This window comes from Mastomys coucha, unplaced genomic scaffold (genome assembly GCF_008632895.1).
Source record: "Mastomys coucha isolate ucsf_1 unplaced genomic scaffold, UCSF_Mcou_1 pScaffold7, whole genome shotgun sequence".
NCBI classification, from domain to species: domain Eukaryota; kingdom Metazoa; phylum Chordata; class Mammalia; order Rodentia; family Muridae; genus Mastomys; species Mastomys coucha.
In genome coordinates, this window is record NW_022196913.1 from 80,825,118 (window position 1) to 80,834,230 (window position 9,113).

At 39.1% G+C, this 9,113-nt stretch overlaps 1 pseudogene; it reads right to left on the reverse strand.

The window, feature by feature from the left end:
- Positions 1 to 335: 335 nt before the first annotated feature.
- Positions 336 to 1,220, reverse strand: LOC116081559 (annotated as a pseudogene).
- Between the last annotated feature and the right edge of the window lie 7,893 nt (positions 1,221 to 9,113).

The window sequence follows — 9,113 nt, forward strand, 5'->3', positions numbered from 1 at the left end:
TGAACTCAAATACGTAGAGGTAAACAAGCTAAGATTGCATTACCTGCAACTCATTACTAGTAACATATTGCAAAGCAAACAGCTTGGAAAAGGAAGTGGAGTGAGGGAGGAAAAATAGAAGATAATTAAGTTGATCAAGTGGAATCTTTTTTTAAATTCTTATTTTGCAAACACAGCTCGTTTCTGCAGGTTATTTGCCAAACTTGTACAAAATGGAACCCAAACGGAGAATCCTTTAAAGAACCTGGAGAAGGTGCAACATGAAGGGCTACGATTATCCAGTAGCAAGCGGTCCAGCCTTCAGTCAACAGCACTTCCTCCTCAGTTCCCAAGAGTTAGCAGGATGAAAAAGTCTTCCTCGTGATTGCTTTCATTTCTTTTTTCTCGGCATCTGGGTGTGCACTGTTGAGCACCTTAAGGAGTCAGAGGTTTTTGCTCGCATTCATGTATGAATATAGGCCTTGGAGCACTTAATGTGGTAGTGCAGATAGTCCTGGAACGTGTGGATCAGGTTGATGGTGTTGTCTGGAGCAGTGGCGTTGGTGTGGCGAGGGAACAGCACAAAGGTGATGTAGCCAATGTTGTCACCTATGGCAGCATCTTTGTCTTTCAGCTCTAAAGGAGGTTCCTTGTGGCTAAAAAGGACCTGGGGGGGGTGCTGTATGGCTGGCTCTTCGTTCTTTGAACTCCTGCATGAACACCTTTCCGATGACCATGTCATTGTCATCCTTAAAAACCGTGCTGTCTTTTTTAGATTCCACATACATGGTCTCATCATCCCTATGATGGATAACTGCTCTGTTCTCTCCTTCTTTGCCCTCTTCTTGGAATTGGAAGTATTTCTCAAATACAGAGGCAAAACAATTTCACTTCAACATGCCAGCCTGATACACAATAGAATCCTTGGATGGAGGTAGATTTTCCAGGTCATATAGCAAAGAAACATTGTATCCTGTTTCTGGGTTTATCAAGAAACTCCCATATACTTTCTTTAATAACTCATCAGCTCCATGTGCCTGAAGTTCCTTGTAGAATTTCAAAGAAATACTGACCATCACTTTTATTTTGTTTCCATTAGGATTTGAAATATGATAAAGGATGCCATCAAAATCTGCAAATGTTACTTCTACAGTTTCTGGGTTATTTCTAGCAGCTGTGTTCTCGAACTTGAGGGTGAGCGTCTCCTTGATGATGCGGTTGTTCACCTCCAGCAGGATCATGGTGGCAGCGATGATCCTGGTCCCCCGCTTAATTAGGATTTTTATTGCTGTGATAAAACACAATGGCAAAAAGGAATTTGGAGAGGAAAGGATTTATTTCATCTTACAACTCTTAGCTACTACTCTGTCATGAAGGCAAGTCACAAAAGTGCTACCCCCACTCATCTTCTCCAGTAAAATCTGCAATATTGGGGGTAAAAGCCTGATTAAGGATAAGAGGCATTATGACTTCAAAGGGAGTCTGTGCCTCCTGGATATCAGAGAGTCGTTGGCACCTCCTAACTCAGACGTGTTCCAGATTAGTCTTTCCAATTGTCAACATGCCCTCTTATTTAGGCATAAAAAGTACCCCAAGAAATGATTTGTAAATGGCTAAGATTGGACATTGTTTCCTGGCCAGCACAAGGTTCCAATATATCCTAACTTATTTCACAGCTGTCCTTAGCTTGGAATTTCTTACAAGGAATCTGCCTTATCAGACAGGTTGTCCTTGGAGTTAGCAACAGAGGTCAGGCACATAGAATTCTCAGGGCAGTCCCACAGAAGACAGAACTGTTTTACATAATAGAGAATAATCGAAGGGCTTCCCTCACTCTAAGGGCATTAGCAGGAACCGCTAGATTGGAACTTCCTGGTGCTTGCCTCCAGAAGACCCAGAGAATCAGCATGGGAATACCAAAATAGCCCCAGCGGGGAGGGCACTACTGCTCTTCCACCTCTTCACACCTGGATACTTGATCTTACCGACTTTGATGTAACCATCTCTTGCCTACGTGATCTTACTGACTTTGATATGATTGTCACCTGCCTACGTGACTTTTGTCATTCACCCTGTTTTCTGTATACCATATAAGCCTGGTTTTCACTTTGTACAGGGGCACTGGCTCTCTAACTAGAACTAGAACTTAGATGGACTAGGACTTAAATTCATGCAGTCTGCAGCCCCCTGGGCCCAGAGCACTTGGGCCCCAGGGGTACAGCACCAGTTCAGAGGAGATGGTGGCTGCTTTAGGCCCAGTGTGTTTCAGGTGACCTCAGATGTACATCAACTGCTGAGCTGCTAGATTTCTCATTTCTTTTTTGCAATGACTGTAAAAACCTCATGCCATTTTTAAGAAATACATTCAGATTCAGCACACCCTTGTGTTGACTCTGTCTGCCATTCACCGACTTGTTACCCACTTGACCAGAACTCTCATCCCACAGAAAACGAAGTCCCTGCAACGAACCTGGTCCATGGCAGCTGGCGCCCAACCAGGCCCGTGGCACAAAAGGAGCTTAAGGCAGGAACCTGGAGGCAGGAAATGAAGCAAGGGCCACAGCATAATGTTGCTTACTGGCTTGCTCAGCTTGCTTTGTTATATACCCTAGGGCTAGTAGCTTAGGGAATGTTACCATCCATAGTGGACTGGGACCTCCCACATCAATCATCAATCAAAAAAATGCTCACAGACTTGCCTTCAGGCTAGTCTTCAGAAGCATTTTCTTAATTAAGTTTCCCTCTTCCTGGATATGTTTAAGTTTGTGTCAAGTTGACAAGAAACCAACCAGCATAATATCGAAAACAATCAAACAAAATCCAGAGAAAAAGGACCAGAAAATTTGCTGCTGTAAAAATACAAATACGATAGACATGATTTCAACACATCAATGATTAAGATAAATTACAAATGAAATGGAACATCTAGTTAAAACGCAACAATTATGACTAAATTTAAAGATCAACTTTGTGGTATTTCTACAAGAACTGGCTAAATCAATTTTAGCGAAGAGTGATATAAAATATGATTATATATGAACCAAAAAGGAGTGGCTGAACTTAATATTAAATATTCTTTATTTTTTAAAAATTACTTTTTAAGTGTTTACATGTATGGAGTGTTTTGTCTGTTTTGTCTGCACATATGTTTGTGTACCATGTGAGTGCTTGTTTCCCACAGAGGCCAGAGAGGGCATCAGAGTCCATGGGACTGGAATTGCAGAAGGTTGTGCACTGCCTGGTGCTTTCTGGGAATTGAACCTGGCTTTTCTTGAAAAAACAGCTAGCGGTCTTAGCTGCTTAGTCATCTCTCTACCTCTCAAAGTAGACTAAAAAGAAAAATGATTTTAAAGATCACTTATAATTAAAGATTAACTTATCAATTTATGAAATCATTCTATAGTGATTAAAATTGTTAACTTACTTGAAATAAAGAGCAATTTTCAATAGAAAACATGGTCATCAAATATGTATAAATATAACATTACAGGATCACGCAGAGACATGGCAAAATTTATCATGTAGGGAAGAATATCATACAGTATACAGAAAAAAGCATCAACTAAAGCATTATGAAGTGCCTTGTAGATTTTGCATGGTGGGGGAAAATAACATTGTACTGAATACTTTTACCATAAAACATTTCTTCTGATCACATTAAGATATTATTGTTAGTTTCTGGCAGAAAAGGCTAATGTTTAAAAATTCTTATATTACATTATAGGGTCTTAGACAAATACACTCCTGTTCTTAACCTTTGTGAATCTTCACTTATGAACTTCAAATGTTTATGTGTGATGAAGCTGGCTGTGTTTGAACAGAGAGACTGGAGGGTGAGTGCCTGTTTCCTTCAATCTGTACATAATTGGCTTTCTATTTCCCATAATCTGCTTGGTAAAACTAACCTTCTCTGAAGCCAAGTAAATTGAAAATTCCTGTTTATATTTGTACCTACACAGAGTGTAGTATTTATACTGGGTATGCATGAGTGCACATATGGTAGCATTTGAGAATGTTCAAAGACCATTCCATCTCTATTGATAGACTAATAAAATACTATAATGTGTTTTCTTTACCTATGTCATGTTCCTTTCTCATCAGAGATTGTAAGAGTTATCTTATGTTTATCTACATATCTAAAAGATCTTGTTTCCCTTATTATATCTATGAAATTGTTAACTGGTTTATGACAATGGAGCCCAATTCTAGAGGATCCAATGTCCTCTTTTGGTCACTATGGGCATAGGTTGAATTTGTAACATGCATGCCATAAAACACACATAGACATAAAATATGAAACCAAAAATAAATTGGCAATATATTTGTTAGCTTAATGACGATGGTTCAGTGCTAAAAATAATTGTAGAAAAGACTCCTGGGAGCAAACAATATATAATAGAGTTAAGGGCTAAAAATATAACTTCCTTTCTCCCCTACAAAGTTGTTGCAAGTTGTTTGATTTTTAGTTATGTATGTATCTGTTTATGTACATGCAAATGTAGATGCCCCTAGAGGCCAGAGAAGATGGATTAAATCTGGAGACAGAGCTCTAGTCAGATGTTAGCTGTCCACCCTGAGTCCTGGAAACAAAATGTTTGTCCAGCAGAATAGCAGGAAGTTCTCTTAGCACTTGAGCCATGGCTTCAGCTCCAGGGTCTTGAGATTTTAAATCAATGCATTTCAGTCTCACTTCCTGGTCTCAGTCTCCACAGAAAAATAGAAAGTGTTCTCCGATCTTTGTGCAAGAAACAAAGGATAGGTTTTTACTTAGGCTATGGAGTGACTCCTATTACAATGTAATGGGCACACATCCAGGAGCTTTGAAGTTGGTTAGAATAGAAATTGCTCTTACTTGGTTAACTAAACCAACAGCAGAGCCTTCATTGTCAAGTGTTAGTTTATCTTTCGTTAGGAGATTCTGCATTTTAAACAAGCCACACACAATGCTGATGCAGTTTATCCTAAGGTCATGTTGTGAGTATCCAGGGCCTAGAATAGCACATTGATATGAACTCTCCTGTAGTTGAATTGAATAGGTATGGACACTGCCCAGATGAAGAAACAAAACCTAATAGAACTGTATATCATGTAGCCTTAACTCTGACTTGGCCTTTTATTTTCTTATATTTTTCACTAAAGTCCTCTTATAAGTCATCACATCTTTATTGAATTCTTGAATTACTGTATTTGTGTATTTGCTTTTCACATAGTAGTAATTTCTGGCCTTTTCTCAGGAATTCTAAGTCTTTATAATTCCTTTCCCAAATAATGATATTCAAGTATACTGTGCTATGTGCCAGCACTGAGTTTTGGGTATATTAATTTGTCCAGTCTCTCAGAAATGACACCTCCACTATATTCTATATATCTAACTGCAGTATAGCTCTTATTGACAGATATGCAGAATACAGTATGTTCTGCCAACACAGGGTTATGGAACTGACCTCTTCACGGGTTGTTTTGCTAAAGGCAAGTTTGGGATCTTCCATAAGTTTTGGAGAAAGCATTCTATGAGAAGTTCTTGGCCTCAGCTCCTAGCTAGAAAAACATATGAACTCTGTGTGTGCGTGTGCATGCATGGGTGTGTGTGGGGCCATATACCATATATGTTTGTGTGGATATGTGTACATTTTAATGTTGGTGTTTGTGTGTGTGTGAGGGACAGTAGTTAGTGCCAGGGGCCCTCTTCAGTTCTTCACCACTTGATGTTTTGAGAAAGAGGTTTTCACTAAACCTGGATCTATTCAGTTTGGCTAGACTGGATGGCCAGTGAACTCCAGGGAGCTGCCTGTGTCTTCTTTCCAGCACTGGGATTAAATGTGAGGTACAACACCCAGCTTATTGTGTAGATGCTGGGAATTTAAACTCTAGTCCTCATGCCTATGTGACATGTTCTTTACTGACTAAACAATATTTCCTGCTTACAGCATGTAAACTTTAATAAGAACCTGTGGTGGAATATCACTCCCAGAGTCAGTTTGGCACTAGGCTTGCCACTACCTGATTTAACCATCCATTATGAGATTCTGGTATAAGCTAGGGACTGAGGATTACTGCTTAAAACTACTGATATTTAAAAACTATTTGCCAAGACTAAGTATATCACATTTCTGCATAGGATCTAAACATGTTTTTTGGTTTGTTATTTGTTTGTTTGATTTCTTCTTTTAACTTCTCAGGCATCTGTAGTATGCTGTATGTTTGCAATCACTGTAGCCATTCATTTTTGTAAGGAATTTATTAATATTGAGCTGACTGGTCTTGCTATCTGTGTAATGATACAGAGATCCTTATTTCTTCCAAGAACAACGAGAATTTGAAAAGGGCAACTTTGGTTGAAAAGGCAACAATAATCAACCTTCTGCAACAAGAGAATAGGGTTCCATCTGTACCTGTTTTAATTCTGTGCTTTCCAGACAAGGATGTGGCAATTATCTGTCATATAACTGTCAGATAGTCACACATATGCTGATCTTAATGTGTGTCTGCTACTCATTTTCCCACTAAAAGTAATACAATATTAATGGGAGATAAATATGTTTAATGAGCTAAATATAGTCATATGACCTGCCCTTTTGAAGCTCAGTACTCCATACAGTAAAGATAGATAATGGAAAACTTTTTTAAAAGGTCTAGAAAATAAGAACAGCCCAGATCAATTAAAAAAAGATACGTCTACATCATTAAGTAAAAGGATGTGGGAGATGTCGGATTAAGTAAATTCATTATGTTGAAAGTTGACATCCGTGAGTACTGTAGTCATACTACTAAATTTTTCCTGTGCTCATTTCCTTAGGATATAGTTATGCTGCTTAGAATATTCTTGGTTCTTCACCAGTATGGATGTCATATCCTTTAAAATGGTGGTTAAACAAAAGTATCATGTAGAATTTCTGGTTAAAATACATTACAATTATAATTTATAGAGGTTGCATGCATGAGGAGATACATATATTTATAAGGACAGTGAGCTCTCTTCACGTTTTCCCATGGAACGCAGTGCCAGCCGAGGCTCTACTTATTGCTTGTGCTTAGATGGATATTGAGCTTACATCTCTTGCTTTTTGATGTTTATTCAGTAAGTAACTTACTTAGTCTGTGCTAAAATTTTGACAAGTCAGAATATTAGAATCTCATAAATAATCTAGGATGCTATCTTGTATTATTTGAATCAAATGCATCAGGTGCATTTTAATCCTTTCAGTCATCACAACGCTCAGCTTATTGACCAGCCACAAGCATTTCTCCCCCAGTCACTTGTCTTTGAGTAAGATTCTAAAAAGGTTTGAATTTTTGCATATTATTGAAGAATTGAGGCCGAGAGGAGGCAAAGGGTTCTTCTAAATGTCTTATTATATATTTGTTATTTTTCTTTAACAATAGTTTTTCTAGTAGTATTTCCTTACCACAAAAGGATGCTGACAAAAATAGATTTAAGAAAATGTTTAAAATTTGAAGACTTTCATGACGGAAGAGATGCCCAAGCCACTGAGAACTTCGGGTCACGTTGAGAGATGTTTTTCTCCAATTCATTCCACTTTTCATCCTGTAGAACTTCCTGATTCTGGTTTATGTTTAAATGACACTAAATTTCTGTTAGTTTTCAAATTAGCATTAAATAATTTCTGATCTATGAACTTTTCATGCATCTTGCCTTCTTTACGAAGACCAGTGACTCTCAAGGGGTTATTTGTAGGCTCCCTTTACACGTAAGAATGGCGGGGCCTGGTTGCCTCCCATATAATAGGAGGTTATCCCTTTCCCACATGCTCTGAGGGTACTAGTTAGTTCATATTGTTGTTCATCCTAAGGGGCTGCAAAACCCTTCAGCTCTTTGGGTCCTTTGTCTAGCTCCTTCATTGGGGACCCTGTACTCAGTTCAATGGATGGCAGTGAGCCTTTACTTCTGTATTAGTCAGGTTCTGTCAGAGCCTCTCAGGAGACAGCATGCTCAGTTCTGTTTTACCATGATCTCAGAATTAACAGGTCCAGGTGACCACAGACTGAAACCATTTAAATAACCTTCTCTCTCTCTCTTTTTTAATTATGTATTTTCTTTATTTACATGTCCTATGATATCTCCTTTCCAAGTTTCCCCTCCAAAACAAAACAAAAAACAAACAAAAAACCAAAAACCAAAAAACAACAAGAACAAACCCATGTTCCCTCCCTTCTCTCCCTGTCCCCCTGCTTGCCACACCACCCTCTCCTGCTTCCTGGCCCTGGCATTCCCCTACACTGGGGCATAGAACCTTCAAAGGGCCAAGGGCCTCTCCTCCCACTGATGATTGACTTGGCCATCCTCTACTATACATATGCTGCTGAAGTCATTAGTCCCACCATGTGTACTCCTTGGTTGGTGGTTTAGTCCCTGGGAGCTTTGAGGGTACTAGTTAGTTCATAATGTTGTTCATCCTAAGGGGCTGCAAACCTGTCAGGTCCTTGGGTCCTTTGTTTAGCTCCTTAATTGGGGACCCTGCACTCAGTTCAATGGATGGCAGTGAGCCTCTACTTCTGTATTAGTCGGGTACTGTCAGAGCCTCTCAGGAGACAGCTATATCAGACTGGATTGTCCTTCCTTCAGTCTCTGCTCCATAGTTAGTCTCTGCAACTCCTTCCATGGATATTTTGTTCCCCCTTTTAAGAAGGAATGAAGTATCCACATTTTGGTACACTGACAGGCATGTAGATCAATGGAATAGAATTAAAGACCCAGAAATGAACCTACACACCTATGGTCACTTGATCTTTGACAAAGGAGCTAAAACCATCCAGTAGAAAAAAGACAGCATTTTCAACAAATGGTGCTGGCTCAACTGGTGGTTAGCACATAGAAGAATGCAAATTCATCCATTCCTATCTCCTTGTACAAAGCTCAAGTCTAAGTGGATCAAGGACATCCACATAAAACCAGATACATTGAAACTAATAGAAAAGAAAGTGGGGAAGAGCCTCAAGTACATAGGCACAGGGGAAATTTTCCTGAACAGAACACCAATAGCTTATGGTCTAAGATCAAGAATTGACAAATGGGACCTCATAAAGTCGCAGAGCTTCTGTAAGGCGAAAGACACTGTCAATAGGACAAAACGACAACCAACAAATTGGGAAAAGATCTTTACCAATCCTATATC